General features: G+C 39.6%; 1 protein-coding gene across 2 annotated transcripts in view; it reads right to left on the bottom strand.

The window, feature by feature from the left end:
* Positions 1–1356: 1356 nt before the first annotated feature.
* Positions 1357–22290, bottom strand: part of PRR16 (proline rich 16) — a 612007-nt gene continuing 591073 nt past the window's right edge. For both annotated transcript variants that reach the window (XM_069753461.1, XM_069753469.1), the window contains one exon: positions 1357–2862. The gene's annotated coding sequence lies outside the window, so the exon portion shown is untranslated. The remainder of the gene's footprint in view (positions 2863–22290) is intronic.

Here is a 22290-nt window from a genome sequence, read left to right as displayed (position 1 = left end):
GCCCTCAGGAAGGTAGTCACTAGAAACACTCTGGATGACAGCCGTTTCTTGCCTCCTGCACTTCAATGGGAGGAAGCTTTTATTTAATACTGGTGAGTGCAACCATTTATCCTTTTTGGACAACACTTGAAATAGATCACTCTGTTTGTATTGACTCTATATAATATGAGTTTCACTTTTTCTATTGAAGAACTGAAATAAATTAACTTTTTGATGATATTCTAATTTTATGAGAAGCACCTGTATGTAGTATGCATGAATCATACTAATGTAGCTATGATAATAAACATCAAGTTTATTTACTTACACACAGACATTTTGTATTTCCTTGCTTATGTAATATGCAAATTGTCTCTTGAAAGAGGAAAAGGACTAAAACACTAGTGCCACCTATTGGATGCAATGACCAACGAGCCTTGCAAAAGGACTTGCATGCCAGAGCCTCTATATGCAGAGATGGTATTTTGGGGCCCCTTATCAGTGCAATGAGTGAGATCTGATTTGGCTAGGTGAGAGGTTCTGGAATGTGATATAAGGGTACATTTAATTTCCAAGAGGAGCATGCATGACTTAGAAGTCTACTCACTCTGACATGTCAGGCTTGGCTTGCCACTTCCCGCAAGAACAAACATTACCCCTTAGATCCCAGTCCAGAACCTTTCACCTAACCAAATCAGAACTCGTATTTTGCAGTGATGAGGGGCAACACCTCGAAACACTGTCTTTGCAAATCTTTATTCTGGCTTGGCTTTTATCCTAAGTCATAATGCAAAGCTCATTAAAGAATCAATATTGACTTTCAGGATCACTGCTCCCAATAGGTGACACTAGAGTTCTAGTGCTCTTCCTCTCTGAAGAGACAATTTGCATCCTTAACTTCCCAGAAAAACATACATGGCTTATAAGTCTCCTCACTCTGACTTGTCAGGCTTGGTTTGTCACTCTCCACATGGATAAACATTACCTCTTAGACCCTGTATATGTAGGATAGTAAAATTATAATTATCTATCTCTCTATCTATCCATCTATCTATCTATCATCTATCTATCATCAATCTATCTCATGTGTTCACATTATCTTTTTACTGCTTCGACTGACAACAGCAGGGGGGAAGTAAAGGGCTAAAGTAATGTTTACTGTGCACTTTGAAATGAACTGAGTTAGTAGCCTGTAGATGAACTAGGCAACTAATCACAAAGCACAGTATTTTTAGTTATAGATTAGAAAACACAGGTGCATATACAAAGAGGTTTTCATTAAACATCAAGGCATAATACATCTCTGAAGATGAAAAATTGATGTGATGTGACAGAGTAATGGTCTCTAAAGCACAAAAGTGGTCTCTAAAGCACAAAAGTTGTATAACTGTAATTTTATTATTTTGACGTTTTGGGTTTCTCTCAGGTAAATATATAAAATTTCAGTGTTAGCAGAAGCATTCCACACAAAAATAATCCCCAATATTCCAAATGTATTTTTATTTGGAAAATATTAGATATATTGGATTTAACTAAAAACTTTTTCAAACACTCATACAATAGTTTTCATCTATGCTTGCACTCTTAAAACCATCATATACTGAATAACAAAATATTTTTACTGAATCTTTTTAGTGAAAAATATTTTTTTTTTTCATTTATACATTTACGCATGTAGAAATATACTGTATAAGTTTATATAATAATTTTACAATATGATACATACTATTTATATTAAAGCTTTTAGCCTGAAATTGCAATGACCTGACATGGCAATATATTTTCCCGCTACATTAAAAAATAATCTATATTTCCTAACGTTACAAAATAAGCTAAACAAATGACGGTTACGGAATACACTGATTTTTTTTTTCATCTAAATGCATTGAAAAGAAAAACTATAAAATGTAAATGCTTGATATCCTTTCTCATGAGATGTAATAGATATCCTCCAGATGCTGGTATTTATGTGAAAAAAATATTTATCCTTGGCAAATGTATTTTATGAAATATTTCTAAAAGTAAATTCAAAAACACATAACATAAAATGTGACAAAGATCAAAACTTCTGAACATATATTCGGACAACAAGAACAATTGGTTCAAAGGCTAATTTGGCAGTATCACATCTCAGCGAACAATCCTGGGACAGGTTTGTGATTGCTACGTGAAGGCAAGAAAAACAATATTTGGGGGTTAGAAAAGTGATGAATCCATGAAAAGAAAACATTCCCATTTCTTTTGCAAGCCCCGCAAATATGTACTGTGATATTGTCTCTAGATGGTTTGTCCATCTGTGCAAATGATGGTACATATCATTACCCTGAATGGAACTGACAGTGCAGATTTATGACGTGCATTGAATTCAATCCACAACTGTTGAAATATAGCTGTTAATTCAGAGAAAGAGATAAATCTCTGGTTCATAGTCAACTGTATCTTCATCTATGGCTTTAAAAAATACAGGAGGGAAAATTTCTTCCACTGTAGTTAAAAGCATCCAGATCTTTATGGAACCTATCAATAATACTGTTTGCTTTTGTCTTGAAACATTGGGGTTCGGTGACACTGGATCTTCTAGATTTTCAGTCATCCTTCCATTTCGTGTTCTAAGAAGAAGGTGCAGCAGCAGTTCACTTAGGTTTACATTTCTTTCCTTGGTGAACATTAGTACAGGCTGTAAATTAATTATTTAGGGCGATGGGTTAAAAAAAGAAAACAGTTTTTTATTGAGGATATCTCCATTCATTGTGCTGTGCTAAGGAAGAGTCTCTTGTTATGTATATCCATTGTTTCAGCCTGCAGGCGTCACAATGAAAAATGTAAATCTAAGAAACCTGTGGAGGAGCTGCTGTTTTTAGGTGTTCTTCTTGCCTCTAGGACCTGAAATATAGAAAAATAATGTGTAACATATGAAGATGACATTCAACATTTTTATAATAAATATTTAAAAAAATCATTCCATCATCAATCAGTGTCACCATGAAAAGTCAATGCAAAATACTGAGTTGATTCAAAACGTTGCATAAAAACCAAAAGATGATAGTAATAAAGAAAGACACTATAATAGTGGATATGACTTGGATAGTGGATATGACTATTAGCAGAATACATAGTGAAATTTTACATAGTGGATAAGATTAATGTAAAGGTCACTCTTTGTTTACTAAAAAGTTATCGACTTTTCCCAAATCTTTTTATCAATTCCTCACAGTGTTTAGGATCTTTCACATTCATTTAGCAGGAACTTTAATTAATTACTTCCAGTGGATAAAACAATTTCTAAACATGATTATGATCACATTTGGCACTCATAAATGGACAGTAAGAGTAAGTACTCATTGGAAAGAATTGCAGGGGATATAATCTGCAGAGTTGAGAAGATAACATTTTTTATAAGGGCTAAATAAAAAATTCCTGTTTCTACCAACACACTCTATTGCAAGGAAAAAATCAAACAAAAAATATCCAGATTTATAATAGCCATGCCCTGTGGTGCTCAGTTTGAAATTTGCAAAATATCATGAAAATTCAGAGAAGCAAGAGGAGCGGCACTCACCAATGGCAACATCATGGAATTGCAAGCAGAGACATCAGTGAAATATGCAACAGCCTTTTTGCTTGAGTACAAGCTTCTTTTTGACTCACAAAAAGGTGTGAGTCAGTAAGAAAACAGCTGTTGCTCAGTTAAAGGGAACCTGTCCCCCCAGGCATTTGTAACTAAAAGAGCCACCTTGTGTAGCACTTATGATGCATTCTGACAAGGTGGCTCTTTTAGTTCTTGTTCCTGCCACTGCTGAAAGAATCATTTATCAAATTTGTCCCTCATACCTTGAAATCGCCACGGGGCAGGTCTTTCCCCCCTAATACCGATGCACCACAGCCGTCACTCATGGCCTTTGTGCACCGGGCGCCGCCTCCTCGGTGTTTTTCAATTTTCCTGGTGCCTGCGCTGTCATACTAGGCCTTGAGCATATGCAGTTTGCGCTGCCAGGCCACTGACATCACTTGATGTCTTGCTTACTGTGCCTGCATGCATGTGCGGCCCAAGAATCCCAGCCCAACAGTGTGAAGAAATCATAAGAGACTATGAGGCGGGATCTCAGGCCGCGCGTGCACGCAGGCACAGTAAGCAAGACATCAAGTGATGTCAGTGAACAGGCAGCGCATGCGCCACCCCCAGTGGCGGCCATATTCCTGGAGACCAGTGCACGTGGAACCGTGGAAGTTCTGGACTCTCAACTGTCACAAAATGTCGGCAGAGCCCTGGGTAGCGCCGGACACCCACGCAGCACCGCTGGGCATCAGAGACACCCACAGCAATGGCCATCAACCGCCTGACACACAGAGACACCTGGCAGCAGCACAAGAACCCCGCAGCAGCACAGGATCCCCACAGCAGCACGCCACACATCGGAGCCTCCACTCATCCCTGCCTGTGGCGTGGAGCATCACCCCACTCCTGCCTCCTCTAGCAGCGACCCTGGGACCCCGCTTCACTGCAGCCCCCATCCCGGTATGAAATAAGATGCAAGGATTATAAGAAGCACCACCAATTTATTAAAAAATATTTTTTTCTTATTTTTCTCCTCAAAATTTGGGGTGCGTCTTATAATCCGTAGCATCTTATAATCCGAAAAATACGGTATGTTAGTTTTGCTGAAGATTCACTACAAATATCGCTCTTGTACATTGAATAAATCTGAAATTACAGTCCATGGAATTTGAAAATCTGCAGCATGCCCATTTTTATATGGAAATTTTCCACTTCAACTTTTAACTTAGCAATTGAGTGCTGAAACTGTAAAATATCATTTTCACCATTTGTACTGTGTATGAACTATATAGTATGGTAATCATTATAGCCTAATCGTTATTTGTTACTCTCTGATATTCAATTATTTATCCAGGGTCTAAATTTAAGAACTTTTAACTCCATGAAAAAGAAATTCTAGAATGTCAACCATTACCGCATCTTGTTGATTCAACTCTTATCAACTCTGACATAATATTCATATTTTCTAAATCAATATTTAGGGACAACTGCTTGCTTAAGGGCCAATTAAATGGGCTGATAATCATAGAATAAACATTTATAGGAACGCTTGTTGGCAATTATCAGACTGTCTAAACAAGCTGGCAATCACCCAATAAACTAGCAAAATCATGTGTGATGATGACTTTTAAGTAAATTGTGAAATCATTGTTATTGGCAGCACTTTGTCCTGAGCAATACAGATAACCTGATACTGCATGCGCAGTTTGCATTAGGTCCACAAACATTTTTTTCAGGTGCTAAGGTTTTTTGACCGGATTTACTGTATTTCCAGGGTGCTGAATTAAAAAAATCCCATTACTTTTGCTGAATTGTTTCCAGTTTTTGAGATGATTCAATCATGAAAATAATGCATTCACCCAAGGTGACTTGTGTGTGATAAATGCAATAGCTTTTGGTCTGTCTTTTGACTCTTTAACAGTGTCTTAGGTAATGAACTATCCCATGTAATTATTTTGTGTTTCAATTTGTAAGCTTACAGTTCTATGACAGAGACTTTTTGAAGCCAAAATCATAATTATAACTATACTGTATATTGTAATTAATTAATTAACTATTCAATATCTCAGAAACTAGGGTCAATCTGGGAAAACTGAAGTCATATTCTTAATCAGCCCGTAAACTTAATATAAAACTGTTCAGACGTTGTTAGCACCGAATCACTGTATACAAGTGAGATTATTCTGTATATATGCACAACATTTGTTGTCCTGTGTAAACAGACTATTAAATGACTGCCAAGCAGCTTCATGAAGCCGACTAGTGATCGTTTAATGGCCACAACAGTACCATGAGCAAGTAGACTTAATATGTAAATGATATAAATTAGTACGTTTTCAAGTTTTTATTCATTTCAATTCTGCCAAATAAAACAGACCGCACAAGGCGTAATACTACATACTGTGCATTTATTTATAGAGTCAGACATGAGACAATTATAGTGGTGACTCCACATTTGTTTTAAACACACTTTCAGCTAATGTGACAACCGTGAGCTGAAAATTATTGGATTTAATATACCTTTTCCACTGCAAGTGTCTATACCACATCTACAGATGACAAAGGTCTGAAGTTAGTTAAACATCCACAGTTATCAAATAACTAAAGCGAAATGCTTGTCAAATATAAAACATTCTTTAGGATTAACTGTGGGTCAGATTTCAGTTAGTCTAACAGATGTTATTCTTGGTCTAAATTTTCACTCACATTTGATGCACTATAAATATCTGATTGCTGCTGTTTTCATCTCTATTGGGTGAATAGGGCTTAGGCAATTACCAGTCTCAGAAAAAATTCTTGAACCATTGTTCCATCTGCTGAAATCTAGCACACATAATCCGTAATATTATATTTTCAAGACAGAAACTCAGGTGCTTCTGGAACTTATTTAATGAGTTGACCTTTACATATATGTCACAGTAAAGAGTCCTAATCTTTGACAATAATAAAGCCTTCTTAGATGTAAAATGATCATTAAAATGATGATGAAATGAGAGTGTCAGATTAAGTGTGATTGATCAGTCATTTGCTGTAACTGGCAATCACCCTGCTGCATTTGAATTACGATTACACATTTTTTTCATTCTTAATGCACTAAAAACAGCAGCAAGCCTGTACAATATTTTTTACAGATAAAAAAAATCAGAGGCAGTGTGCTTTCTATTCAAATGATTTTTAGCATTTCTTGTGCAATTCTTTTATGGAATTGGTGAATACATTTTTATGAAATAATAATAATTGGTGAATAAATGTTTTGGAAAAAAATACAAAAGAAAATTCCAAAATCCAGACATTTCACTGCAACTGTCTATCTCACAAGGAGCACACTATGAACAATTTTTTAAAGACATTTTACTAGTCAAATTTTACATCCCACACATCATTACAGCATTATATTGTACTGACATTTTTAACATGTACCTGTACTTTCCTAGTACTACTTATTAAGGCATTTGGGAAGGCATACCTGTTATAACAGGTGAGTTTGAAAAGCATTCGTGTCCCAGCTATGAGGCTTTTTGCCACATTTTGCTTTTTGTATGTTCTTACCTAGCTTTTTGTCAGCAGTTGAATATTCATGTTGAACTCATTGTCAAAATGTCATTATATTGGTGGACAAAATGTATGGTAAAAGAAAAAGTGACAATTGCTATGGAGAAAGTTGTGGAAAATAAATAAAAATATACCACAGCAAAGAATGTGGTGGCATCTAGCAGCAACAGAAGCCCACCAACATTGACAGCAGCTGTCTGGGCAATATTACTAGCAAACGCAGTTCACAAATAGTCTTCTTTGCCTTTGGAAACTGTATTAGTGGCGAAGAAGCAGAGCCCATCATGGATTATATAACACTAGAAAAACTGTCAAAAGTCAGCTTAGGGTTATCAAATTCACACTAATTGCAAAAGGCAAATACAGATCTCTTATATAAAGACCCTAAATTAAAACTTACATTTGATTAGTTTTTTAGCACATAACGAAAAAAAAACACTCTCTTTAAAAACACATAACACTAGACTTGATTATTCCGTAATTAAATCGGTCAAAAATCATTTGCCGTTTTTATGGCGGCAGGTACAATGTCAGGGTTAGATTGCTCTAATCACTCATACAATTCTCTGATAGTATACTGCAAATGGCTAGTGAAATCTCTTAAGGCATTTTCAATCACTCTCTGATATTATATTTTTAATGGAAAATGTAAATCTCTTAGGGCGTCTGCAGTCACTCAAGCCAATTATACAGGATCAGCAGGCTTATTGTCATCAATGGCGCTGCCAATACCACCTAAGTTCATTCAGACGACATACTTATGCATGCTGCTTATTTACTACTAGATGGTGGCCCGATTCTAACGCACCGGGTATTCTAGAATATGCATGTCCACGTAGTATATTGCCCAGCCATGTAGTATATTGCCCTGCCACGTAGTATATTGCCCAGCCTCATAGTATATTGCCCAGCCACATAGTATATTGCCCAGCTACATAGTATAATGCCCAGCCACATTGTATAATGCCCAGCCACATAGTATATTGCATAGGCCAGGTAGTATAATGCCCAGTCACGTAGTATAATGCCCAGCCACGTAGTATATTGCCCAGCCACGTAGTATGTTGCCCAGCCGCGTAGTATATTGCCCAGTTACATAGTATATTGCCCAGTTACATAGTATATTGCCCAGTGACATAGTATATTGGCCAGCCACAATGTATATTTCCCAGTGGCGTAGTATATTGCCCAGCCACATAGTATATTGCCCAGCCACATATGTCACAGGTTAAAAAATAAAAAAATAAACATACTCACCTTCTGATCCGAGGGTCTCTTGTAGTTCTGTCACCGTGCGGCAGCTTCCGGTCCCAGGGTGTGATGACATCGCGGTGACCGTGACATCATGGCAGGTCCTTGTCGCATACCATCATTGCCACCGGAACCTGATGGATACATGGAGCGATCACCGGAGCACCGCGAGGGGCGGGAAAGGCGGCAGAAGGTGAGTATATAATGATTTTTTATTTTTTTATTACTTTTAACATTAGATGTTTTTACTATTGACGCTGCATAGGCAGCATCAATAGTAAAAACTTGGTCACACAGGGTTAATAGCAGAGATAACGGAGTGAGGTGGCGTCTGGGGTGCGTCACCGCTGGAGCTGTCATAGCAGGGCGGGCGTGAGGCGGAAGTCCGCCCATAGACGTCATGTGACTCCCTGCTATTACAGACAGCTGCAGCAAGTGGCAAGCACTCCGGGCGGCAGCGGGCATGCGCACCTCCGGCGGCCATTTTAAAGGAGACCACAGCAGCGGCCATATCTAAATGGGTTAAAAGGCTGCACACTCTTACCCCCCGGATTACATGAGCAACAAATGTGATAAAGACACAGTGATGTGCAGTGGTGAGCTGAGTGTGTAGAGGAGAGGCAACACGCCTCATATATATGAACAAATAGCGAATAGACATAAAAGGCATAAGCCAGAATATATGATAAGGGCACAATCGGAAATACATACAAATCCAAATTATCGGATTAAAGTTGACAAGTACAATAAATATTATGCAAATTCACATAAACAAACAAAAACAAAAAACAATTACAGTAAGAACGTGATTATTCTTTTTTTCTTTTTCACTTTTCCTTTTCTTTTTTCTTCCTTTGTGAATACCGTATGGGGGAAAAGGGATATAATGCAGCCTAAATATCATCCAAAGCCATGGGCACAAAATAAAACATCACTAGAAAATAAAAACATTAGAATGAAAAGGACAAGTGAAAAAGAAAAAAAGAATAATCACGTTCTTACTGTAATTGTTTTTGCTCACGTAATCCGGTGGGTTGGAGTGTGCAGCCTTTTAATCCATTTAGATATGGCCGCTGCCGTGGTCTCCTTTAAAATGGCCGCCGGAGGTGCGCATGCCCGCTGCCGCCCGGGGTGCTCGTCACTTGCTGCAGCTGTATGTAATAGCAGGGCGCGCGTCACATGACGTTTATGGGCGCATGCGCCGGCTTTCCGGCTCCATTTCCGGTCTCACGGCCATTTAAACAGCACGAGACTGGCTATTTGTGTACCCCGCTGAGAAAGCGAATACTCAAAACGCGCGTCCGGGGTGCCAGGCAAGGAGGGGGCACATTATTCAAATGACTGCAATGGGTAAGCTTGATCCTTGATCTACTGCACTTAATGTATTGCATCTGCGCTACTTCTTCTAAGGGGATACTGGCTGGACCCTGCACATGTGATCATTGCTTAACCTTTTTTGCTGAATGAAAAGGGATGTATATTTACCGTTGTACCCCCACCTATGCTTGGCTATCATCATGTCTCCTTCCTGTGGTCTTCTTTTAAATGCATAGTGCATATAGCACTTTATTGCAATTGTTGTAAGTGTGTTATTTCTACAATAAATAAAGACTTTATATATTTTTACAATTATGTGGTTTTGGACATTTTTGCTCCGTGGTTTTGTGTTGTGTTGTATATATACAGTATATATATATATATATATATATATACAGTATATATGCAATATATATATATACATATATATATATATATATATATGCGGTTATGCCGCGGTTTAACGTAGTCCATCTAACAGACTGGGGGAATGCAGTGTGAGCCCAGCCTAAGCTGCTTCTGCCAATTGCCAAAACGACTGGGTCATGTAACTCTTGAGATGTCAAAAAACGCAAAGTGTGTAAGATCCCCCTTATGAACTGAGACAAAATGCTTTGTTGCACCTGAGTATGTGCTGTTATCTATTTATATAATTGCCTTGTAATGTTTTAATTTCCTCTTCTGTCCAAATGTCACTGTATCCCAGAATTCCAAGCGAAGGAAATTCACCGACCACCATATTAGGAGCACCCAAGTGATGGGTGTCTTAATATGGAAACTGCTGCTGGTACCAACCTATTGCGTGGTACTTCCAGCGGAACACTGTCACACCACACACACACACACTCTATATGCCGTATGCACCACACATACTCACACACTCACACACACTCACACATTCACACTCACACATTCACTCACACACTCACACACTCTCACACTCACATTCACACACTCACATTCACACACTCACATTCACACCCACACACTCACATTCACACACACACTCACGCTCACACACATTCACACTCACTCACACACACTCACATACTTATGCAGCCTCTAGCGTGGTACCCCCAGGGGAACACCGTCATGAACATGCCTCCACTAGGATCAGCTGCATGATTCACTGACTGCTGCCACCTTTGTGCAGGAGGAGCGCATGCACAGTTTTAATGTGACCACCGCTATCTGTCTGCACAAAGATGCCGACGGTCTGATTTACTGCGCCTGCACGAATAACGCGCAGTTGCAGTGAATCATTTGGCTGATCTCGGCAGCAGATGGGCGACGTGTCTACAGGCAGAGGAAGCCGGTCACATTAAAGTGGTTTTCCCATGAACGAAAGTTCTTTTTAAAAATTGACTGTGTCTGACTGTGTACGAAGCATACCACATTTCCTGGGCAGAGGAGGAAGCAAAAGATAATACTGACATTACAGCAGGGGATCACAGTGAATTAATTTTGTGAGGTAAAATATTTCACTGACTGTTTTTAAAAAATATTTTACCTCACAAAATGTATCCTCTGCGATCTCCTGCTGCAATGTCAGTATTGTCTTTTCCTTCCTCCCATGCCCAAGAGCTGTGGCATGTTCTGTACATGGTCAGACACAGGGGTGAGTGTGTCTGACCGTGTACGGAGCATAGCACATCTCCTGGGCAGGGAGGAAGCAAAAGGCAATACTGACATTACACAGGGGATCACAGTGGATTCATTTTGTTAGGTAAAATATATCACTGACTGTTTTTAAAAAATATTTTACCTCTCAACATGTATCCTCTGTGATCTCCTGCTGTAAATTCAGTATTGTCTTTTGCTTCCTCCCCTGCCCAGGAGCTGTGGTATGTTCGGTATACAGTCAGACACAATTTTTAAAATGAACTTTTGTTCATGGGAAAACCCCTTTAAAATGCAAATATCAACGCCATCATGGCTCCTCATAATAAGTACGCCAATGGCAATGAAAGGAAAGCAGCAAAGACACAACGTCGAAGACAACAAAGGGAAAATGAGCCTCTTGAAGAGCAACAGCATCACTGGGACAAACATGAGTCCCCTGATGCAACAGTCATTTGATTATCACAGGATGCCATTAGGCAACCACAGTGCTGCATGCCTGCCCCCATCGTGATGTTACCACCCTCCTGATGAGATAGCACTGGGCCTCCATCTAGTTATTATTTATATTTGCAATATGCTCCGTGATCCATTTCTTTAGCTTACTTGTGGTACAGACTATATATCTTAACTTGCTCATTTGACATTCTGATTCTATGCAATAAACAATATAATTGGAATTTCAATTAATAAAGGAGGTTATATTATAATTGAGGCTTTGTGAAATTCTAAAAGAATGTCTTTGTTTAGTGCAAACATACAATACAGTTGTCACACCATGACAGCATATTCCCCAGTAAGAGACCTCTTCTAGCAACACACCTACAGCCTCCATCAAAGATTTTGCATAGGTTATTATCTTAATTTATAACAGGTAAATAATTAAGAATAATTTTCTTTATATCATTGAATTGGGAACTGGCGGTCGAGAAAGTAATTGCAGAATGGATGTTGTTTCAAATCTTGAAATTGGGATCCCTGTATAATACATTGGATCTAGGTTATTTAGTAATGTCATTCAGTGCATGTTCGATCTTTAATCTTTTGTGACCTCTGTTTATTAGTCTATTGCTTATAATGACGTCCTCCTTATGGAAAGCATCATTGGTGGAACAAATGCATCTTGTACAAGTAAACTCCCAGTAAGTTAGGGAATGGATGGAGTGGTGTCTGTGGGAACTGGAGGAAAGTAGAATAGTATTACCATAAATATCTCCTCTGAAAAGGATTGTCTCCACCTTGTGTCTGGATGAACTATCTCACAATAATATATCCAGGAAGAGTACTTTGCTGGATGAACTATTGACTGTAAACCGCAGATTGCAGTAATGTGAGTTGAGATATTATGTAAAATTTGAATAGTAGAGGTATTACCATTCCAAATGATTCTCCACATATCTGCAAACTAAAGTATGGTGTCAAAAAACTGATTATTTTTGGAAAAAAAGCAAAGCAATAAATATTTTACATTAGGTGAGTAGGTACTCTATTTGTCAAGGTGGTATTGAATGGCAATACGTGCTAAAGAGTTTAGAATGGTGGAGTAACGGTTAATACCATCACAAGTTATGAAGTGAAACGCATTATGCAAGATAAAAGAATCAAAAACTTTGAGTACTGTTGTTGTGTCCTTTAAATAGCATGGAGTTCTAACAACAAGGGGCTGACGATGTTCATACACTGGATTAAATTCTCATTTAAGGAATCCTATCTCAGATATAATAGGACATAGTAGAGATGGAAAAATGCACTTGTGAGTGTTTGGCAAGCTGTGAAAAATAGGTATGATGGAGTGATCAGTAGTGTTGAGCGATACCTTCTGATATTTGAAAGTATCGGTATCGGATGGGATCGGCCGATATTCAAAAAATATCGGATATCGCCGATACCGATACCCGATACCAATGCAAGTTAATGGGACACAAATATCGGAAGTGATCCTGGATGGTTCCCAGGGTCTGAAGGAGAGGAAACTCTCCTTCAGGCCCTGGGATCCATATTCATGTAAAAAATAAAGAATAAAAATAAAAAATATGGATATACTCACCCCTCCGACGAACCCTGGCTGTCACCGCTGCAAGAGTCTGCCTCCGCTCCTAAGAATGCAGAAAGTGAAGGACCTTTGATGTGACCGCGACGTCATCGAAGGTCCTTCACTCTCTGCATTCTTAGGAACGGAGGCAGACTCTTGCAGCGGTGACAGCCAGGGTTCGTTGGAGGGGTGAGTACATCCATATTTTTTATTTTTATTCTTTATTTTTTACATGAATATGGATCCCAGGGCCTGAAGGAGAGTCTCCTCTCCTCCAGACCCTGAGAACCATTGCACCGCACATGCCGAAGATGACTGGGAACTTATAGGAACTTCCGATTCCAATTTCCGATATCGCAAAAATATCGCAACTCGGTATCGGAATTCCGATACAGCAAATATCGGCCGATACCCGATATTTGCAGTATCGGAATGCTCAACACTAGTGATCAGGTAATATCCATCTTTGAATTTTACTATTTAGGCCCCCCAATTTTTTCTTCTAAACACCGAGTAGTGAGCAGCAGAAGCAGGGATTTAATCAGCAAACAGGCAGATGCTCAAGAACTAGCAGCACAAAATACTCAGGCACAGGTGAACACAACACCCGGACTTAAATAGTCAGGACAGACAGGAAGTTCCATGACAGGGCGAGATCCAAGACTCCATCTTGGATCAGGGCAAACAGACACCAGGCAAGTCAGGAATCCTTACAGGAGGTGATGATGACTAACTGGAGGTATGTGATATTTGTATTCCGGTGTACAACTTGAGACCGGAAATGATGTAAGACGCCGAACGATTCAAAGGGAAATAAGAAACTACTGTATTTAAGAAGGGCATTTTATTGGGAACTTTATCTTATCAGGCTTTATTAAAAAACAGTCCAAACCTAAACTGGCAGGACTGGACATGATAGCTACCTACCAATGCAGGAGCCTTTGAATTCCCACATTTCTTATATTTCTCTCCCCTGATGAATCCCCTGAACAGAGAAAAGGCGTAGGCAGATCCTACATGGTTTGGTGGGTACAATTTAGTAGCCTTACTTGGGGACTATCCTTGTAAGGGCAGGAGCACTACAGTGGCACGACCGGGGTATATTAGAAATGTATCCCTTTTTCCTGATTCGTACAATCGTTATGTGTTCCTGCATACCTGCAACCAACAGAAAGAGACTACAAAGTGGTGAGATGAAACCATTTATTATTGGGCACTGGAAACTTTGAGCACTTTCGCACTTTATCACAGTAGATTGGCTTGTTTTGAATTATCCATTGTTTTTAGAAGGAAGCATGTATTAAAAGTTATGTTTTAGTTTATAACTGTCTCTCCTGGCTAGTTTGGATATTTGCTTAGAGAGGACATTTAGGTGTGCCAAATAGACTGCGCCTTTTTGCTGATTCTCATAACATATTCCTGCAAACATGAAACAATACATTTGTATCCTCTGTTCATGCAACATTTTTGGAGAAACATTTTTGAATACCCAGTTGGCCTAGTGCCAACTTGAGATGGGCTGCAATATTTTTTAACAGTGGCATCTTCCATTGTGGTGTCCTGGCAATATTTGCTATTCTCCTTGAGGTTTTGTCATCTCTTTCCTGATTACACATTGTGTTTTTTAATTGCTCTTAAATTGATACCCACTCCTAAGGAGAATAGTTACAGCGTTGACTTTTCTACCAATTGTAGACAATTTGTCTAATTTTGGATTGATGTACATCTAGATTTTTAGCAATGTTTGTGTAGATTTTTTCCAGCTGCAGTTCTTTGGAAAGCTGTTTGTTTCAAGTCATTGTTCATAATAACCAATTATTTTTTACCAGTTACCTGGCGTTGAGTTCCTTTATGAAACAACATATGAAATGCTCTCTTCCAACCTCATCTCCTAAATAAAGCATTTTTTGACAATTAGCTCTTGCAAAGGTTCACTTACTTTTTCCCCATTTACTGTGGGCATTTACCTAATATGCTTAATAAAAGATACGAACAGTGGAATTGTTTGTGTGTTAGTTTGATTATGTTTTTATACTATTGCATTTCTCTGTGTTGCCCATTATTAGGATATTTGCTCTTCTTGTGTCTGGTTAGTGATTAGACTGGGTAATCAATTTTATAGCAATGTTATTACTCTTCTTGTATTAACTAAACTTTAGTATCCAAACAGACAATGCCACCTTTAATAGATCAGATTTTATAAACATTGTACATCTGTCTGTCATTAACTTTCAATCATGTGTAATGTGCAGGTATTGACTTAAGAAGCCATGGGCACAGCACAGGAGAGGCTTTGTAAAACTTTAGTGCCGGAAGTCTGCTCTACAGGAAAATGTTCTGAACAGAGGAACACTCACTGTTTTTCTATGTTTGGAAGTATTTTTTCTCTTTTTTTAACAATGTGTTAGGAGGTCCTGAACATCTACTGAGGGACTGGCCACCTGGACAAATGACCCCCTGTGATCGAGGCCAGCCAGCTCATGATCAGTAGCCTCCTGTAAAATGGAATGATGTGTCAGTTAAAGGCTCAACGATTTGATATGACCTCAGAAATAGAACCTAATACATTTCCATTTCCTGTAGTAAAGGATGACAGCAGGGGACATTTATTTTCTTTATGCATGTTAGAGTTAGAGGTTGAGTGGTTAATAGTATTAAGTGCAGTAGTTGGCAACAGGAATCCTGCTGATATTGCAATGGCCTAGGCAGAAGTGTGGTTCGGCAAGAGGGATAAAAGATGTCTCTAGGCATGGAACAAAAAAATATCTATTCTCATCCTTAAGTAACACACAAAGCTAGGCCAGAGAAAATCGCAGCCCTCACCGTACTCTACATCACTAGGCAACATTGATTTCCAGGAATCAATAGAATGTTCTAATTGGATTTTTTTTACATAGAGATGACAGTGACCATTATGTCAGCATAGAGGTTGACTCTTTCTTTTGGGCCACACTATGGAAGAGTATTTCTATTATCTGTACAAATGTTGTCTGCAGTGTTTTCACAAGAGGGACATATGAAAATAATCTATAAATATTCCTGTGACTTGAATATTTTTGCGTTAATCACTATAGCAATAAGTGAGAACATGAATAATACATCAAATGCATTAATTCCTTGTATTACCAAGAACAACTGATTATTACTTACACAGACTTGCAATTCCATGAGAAATTTAGGAAGCACATTAAATATGGATTATCTTAAATCTTTCAAAATTGAAGGTTTAGAAAAATCACTTTTGCTTATTCTTGAAATTAAAATTGTGCCACCAGTATTACACTATACTTTATTTTTAAGATAACAAAAAGGGAAAAGATTGAAAAAACCTTTATGTATTGTTAATGAAAAATATAGACAACTGCTTTGTTAACCGTTTAATGCTGAAATTTCCTTGGTTGAAGCGTTAAGCACAACAGCAGGAGAAGGGCATTAGGCAGGAGAGGCATGATTTAGACTTTCCACAGCACTCTCTATGCCACTGCAGTGACACATTTGGACAAAAAGGATAGTGAACATACAGTAAGGAAACAGAAATAACTGCAACATAAAGGAAAGCATGGAGTTTGAAGATTACACAGCATTGCAAGAGAGCTTGGCTGAGTAGATTACACAAGAAGGAAAACACACAGCAAGTCAGCAGGATCTAGGAGCAACATGGCAGATGTGACAACCTACATGGTGAGCTGCAGCATGTGCTTCATGTTCACAGATCGACCTGAAGAAGAATCAAATTTCACCTGTCAGAAGTGTAGACTAGTGTCCCTTTTAGAAGAAAAGGTGCGGGATCTGGAAGAAAGAATAGCAACTTTGAAACTCATCAAAGAGAATGAAGACTTTCTAGACAGAACAGAAGCATCTCTACAGGTCACAGAAGGTGAAAAAAGTGTCAGAGAACCTCCAAAAGCAGATGAGTGGAAGCATGTGACCAAAAGAAGCAAGAAGACCATGGAGAAATCACCAACCACACAACTGAAGAACCGATATCAAATCTTTGTAGAGGATGAAGATGGCACACCTAAGGATGAAGCAATACCAGCAAGCAAAAAAGAAAAGGGCACACAGCAACAAGTGACAGCAAAAAGTACAGCCAAGAAGCAACGAAGAGTGGTGGTGGTGGGAGACTCACTACTGAGAGGCACAGAAGCAGCCATCTGCAGACCGGACATAACTGCAAGAGAAGTATGCTGCCTTCCAGGTGCGATGATCAAGGATGTGACCGATAGGATACCAAAGCTCTTCAGCTCCAAGGACGTCCACCCATTTCTTCTGATACATGTTGGCACCAATGACACAGCAAGGAAGGACCTACCGACAATCTGCAAAGACTTTGAAGAGTTGGGGAAGAAAGTAAAGGAACTGGATGCACAGGTAGTTTTTTCTTCTATCCTTCCAGTAGACGGGCATGGCACCAGGAGATGGAACAGGATCCTTGATGCAAACAACTGGCTAAGACGATGGTGCAGACAACAAGGATTCGGATTCCTGGACCACGGTGTGAATTACTTGTACGATGGACTCCTCGCCAGAGACGGACTACACCTCAACAAACCTGGGAAACACACATTCGCCAGAAGACTCGCTACACTCATCAGGAGGGCGTTAAACTAGAAGAAGAGGGGACGGGAAGAAAAACATTAGACTTGAACAAAGAAGATCCAGGAAAACATACTCAGAAGGGAGGTAAGAACATTTCTAAAACAATCCACAGCGAGGAGATTGGAACAAAACAAAATCCTCTAAACTGTATGCTCGCAAACGCCAGAAGCCTGACAAACAAGATGGAAGAACTAGAAGCAGAAATATCTACAGGTAACTTTGACATAGTGGGATTAACCGAGACATGGTTAGATGAAAGCTATGACTGGGCAGTTAACTTACAGGGTTACAGTCTGTTTAGAAAGGATCGTAAAAATCGGAGAGGAGGAGGGGTTTGTCTCTATGTAAAGTCTTGTCTAAAGTCCACTTTAAGGGAGGATATTAGCGAAGGAAATGAGGATGTCGAGTCCATATGGGTCGAAATTCATGGTGGGAAAAATGGTAACAAAATTCTCATTGGGGTCTGTTACAAACCCCCAAATATAACAGAAACCATGGAAAGTCTACTTCTAAAGCAGATAGATGAAGCTGCAACCCATAATGAGGTCCTGGTTATGGGGGACTTTAACTACCCGGATATTAACTGGGAAACAGAAACCTGTGAAACCCATAAAGGCAACAGGTTTCTGCTAATAACCAAGAAAAATTATCTTTCACAATTGGTGCAGAATCCAACCAGAGGAGCAGCACTTTTAGACCTAATACTATCTAATAGACCTGACAGAATAACAAATCTGCAGGTGGTCGGGCATCTAGGAAATAGCGACCACAATATTGTACAGTTTCACCTGTCTTTCACTAGGGGGACTTGTCAGGGAGTCACAAAAACACTGAACTTTAGGAAGGCAAAGTTTGACCAGCTTAGAGATGCCCTTAATCTGGTAGACTGGGACAATATCCTCAGAAATAAGAATACAGATAATAAATGGGAAATGTTTAAGAACATCCTAAATAGGCAGTGTAAGCGGTTTATACCTTGTGGGAATAAAAGGACTAGAAATAGGAAAAACCCAATGTGGCTAAACAAAGAACTAAGACAGGCAATTAACAGTAAAAAGAAAGCATTTGCACTACTAAAGCAGGATGGCACCATTGAAGCTCTAAAAAACTATAGGGAGAAAAATACTTTATCTAAAAAACTAATTAAAGCTGCCAAAAAGGAAACAGAGAAGCACATTGCTAAGGAGAGTAAAACTAATCCCAAACTGTTCTTCAACTATATCAATAGTAAAAGAATAAAAACTGAAAATGTAGGCCTCTTAAAAAATAGTGAGGAAAGAATGGTTGTAGATGACGAGGAAAAAGCTAACATATTAAACACCTTCTTCTCCACGGTATTCACGGTGGAAAATGAAATGCTAGGTGAAATCCCAAGAAACAATGAAAACCCTATATTAAGGGTCACCAATCTAACCCAAGAAGAGGTGCGAAACCGGCTAAATAAGATTAAAATAGATAAATCTCCGGGTCCGGATGGCATACACTCACGAGTACTAAGAGAACTAAGTAACGTAATAGATAAACCATTATTTCTTATTTTTAGGGACTCTATAGCGACAGGGTCTGTTCCGCAGGATTGGCGCATAGCAAATGTGGTGCCAATATTCAAAAAGGGCTCTAAAAGTGAACTTGGAAATTATAGGCCAGTAAGTCTAACCTCTATTGTTGGTAAAATATTTGAAGGGTTTCTGAGGGATGTTATTCTGGATTATCTCAATGAGAATAACTGTTTAACTCCATATCAGCATGGGTTTATGAGAAATCGCTCCTGTCAAACCAATCTAATCAGTTTTTATGAAGAGGTAAGCTATAGGCTGGACCACGGTGAGTCATTGGACGTGGTATATCTCGTTTTTTCCAAAGCGTTTGATACCGTGCCGCACAAGAGGTTGGTACACAAAATGAGAATGCTTGGTCTGGGGGAAAATGTGTGTAAATGGGTTAGTAACTGGCTTAGTGATAGAAAGCAGAGGGTGGTTATAAATGGTATAGTCTCTAACTGGGTCGCTGTGACCAGTGGGGTACCGCAGGGGTCAGTATTGGGACCTGTTCTCTTCAACATATTCATTAATGATCTGTGTTGTGAATTCTGTGGCTGAATTCACTCCTGTGGTCACAAGTGGTATTGCAGCCTCTGGGCTTCCTCTCTCAGGTGTTTTGGTGAGCTCGTTGGCTGCCTTGCTATTTAACTCCACCTGAGTCTGTCTTCCTTGCTCCTTGTCAATGTTCCAGTGTTGGATCTGAGCTACTGCATCTTTCCTGTGGCCTGCTGCTCTGCTAGATAAGTGTTACTTTGTTTTTGTTTCCGTTTTTTCTGTCCAGCTGTGCTATTCTCTTTTGCTGGAAGCTCTGAGACGCAAAGGGTGCACCGCCGTGCCGTTAGTTCGGCACGGTGGGTCTTTTTGCTCCCCTTTGCGTGGTTCTGCTTTAGGGTTTTTTGTAGACTGCATAGTTCTCTTTGCTATCCTCGCTCTGTCTAGAATATCGGGCCTCACTTTGCTGAATCTATTTCATTCCTACGTTTTGTCTTTTCATCTTGCTAACAGTCATTATATGTGGGGGGCTGCCTATTCCTTTGGGGTATTTCTCTGAGGCAAGTCAGGCTTGTATTTCTATCTTCAGGCTAGTCAGCTCCTCAGGCAGTGCCGAGTTGCATAGGTAGTGTTAGGCGCAATCCACTGCTGCTTTTAGTTGTGTGAGGATAGGTTCAGGTATTGCAGTCTGCAGAGATTCCACGTCTCAGAGCTTGTTCTATTGTTTTTTGGGTTATTGCCATATCACTGTATGTGCGCTGATTACTGCACACTGTGTTGCCTGATAGCACAGCATAACAGTACAAGGAGCCAAACCAATGATTCTCAATAGAGGGAAAAAAGAAGTCCTGACATCATTTTTTTTTCCTCAGCTCTGTCTTCAGTTTTTTTTTTCCCCTAGACATTAGAGTGCTTCAGGACACAGCTGTGGACATGGATATTCAGGCTCTGTGCTCCTCAATGGATAATCTCGTTATAAATGTACAAAAGATTCAAGATACAATTGATCAGAAATCTATGCTAGAACCAAGAATTCCTATTCCTGATTTGTTTTTTGGTGACAGAACTAAGTTCCTGAGCTTCAAAAATAATTGTAAGCTATTTCTGGCCTTGAAACCTCATTCTTCTGGTAATCCTATTCAACAGGTTTTGATTATTATTTCTTTTTTGCACGGCGACCCACAGGACTGGGCGTTTTCTCTTGCGCCAGGAGACCCTGCATTGAGTAATGTTGATGCGTTTTTCCAGGCGCTTGGATTGCTTTACGATGAGCCTAATTCAGTGGATCAGGCTGAGAAAAATTTGCTGGCTTTATGCCAGGGTCAGGATGATGTAGAAGTATATTGTCAGAAATTTAGGAAGTGGTCAGTACTCACTCTGTGGAATGAATCTGCACTGGCGGCTTGGTTCAGAAAGGGTCTCTCTGAAGCTCTTAAGGATGTCATGGTGGGATTTCCTATGCCTGCTGGTTTGAATGAGTCTATGTCCTTGGCCATTCAGATCGGTCGTCGCTTGCGCGAGCGTAAATCTGTGCACCATCTGGCGGTATTGTCTGAGAGTAAACCTGAGCCTATGCAGTGCGACAGGACTATGACTAAAGTTGAACGGCAAGAACACAGATGTCTGAACAGGCTGTGTTTCTACTGTGGTGATTCCACTCATGCTATTTCTAATTGTCCTAAGCGCACTAGGCGGTTCGATAGCTCTGCCGTCATTGGTACTGTACAGTCCAAATTCCTTCTGTCCATTACCTTGATATGCTCTTTGTCATCGTATTCTGTCATGGCGTTTGTGGATTCAGGCGCTGCCCTGAATCTGATGGATTTGGATTATGCTAAACGTTGTGGATTTTTCTTGGAGCCTTTGCGGTGTCCTATTCCGTTGAGAGGAATTCATGCTACACCTTTGGCCAAGAATAAGCCTCAGTACTGGGCCCAGCTGACCATGTGCATGGCTCCTGCACATTAGGAAGTTATTCGCTTTCTGGTACTGCATAATCTGCATGATGTGGTCGTGTTGGGGTTGCCATGGCTACAAACCCATAATCCAGTATTAGATTGGAACTCTATGTCGGTAACCAGCTGGGGTTGTCAGGGAGTACATGGTGATGTTCCATTTTTGTCTATTTCGTCATCCATTCCTTCTGACATCCCAGAGTTCTTGTCTGACTTTCAGGATGTATTTGAAGAGCCCAAGTCTGATGCCCTACCTCCGCATAGGAATTGTGATTGTGCTATCAATTTGATTCCTGGTAGTAAATTCCCTAAGGGTCGTTTATTTAATTTGTCCGTGCCTGAACACACCGCTATGCGCAGTTATGTGAAAGAATCCCTGGAGAAGGGACATATTCG

This window comes from Ranitomeya imitator, chromosome 1, assembly GCF_032444005.1.
Source record: "Ranitomeya imitator isolate aRanImi1 chromosome 1, aRanImi1.pri, whole genome shotgun sequence".
In the NCBI taxonomy this organism is placed as follows: domain Eukaryota; kingdom Metazoa; phylum Chordata; class Amphibia; order Anura; family Dendrobatidae; genus Ranitomeya; species Ranitomeya imitator.
This window is presented reverse-complemented; position numbering and strand designations above follow the sequence as displayed.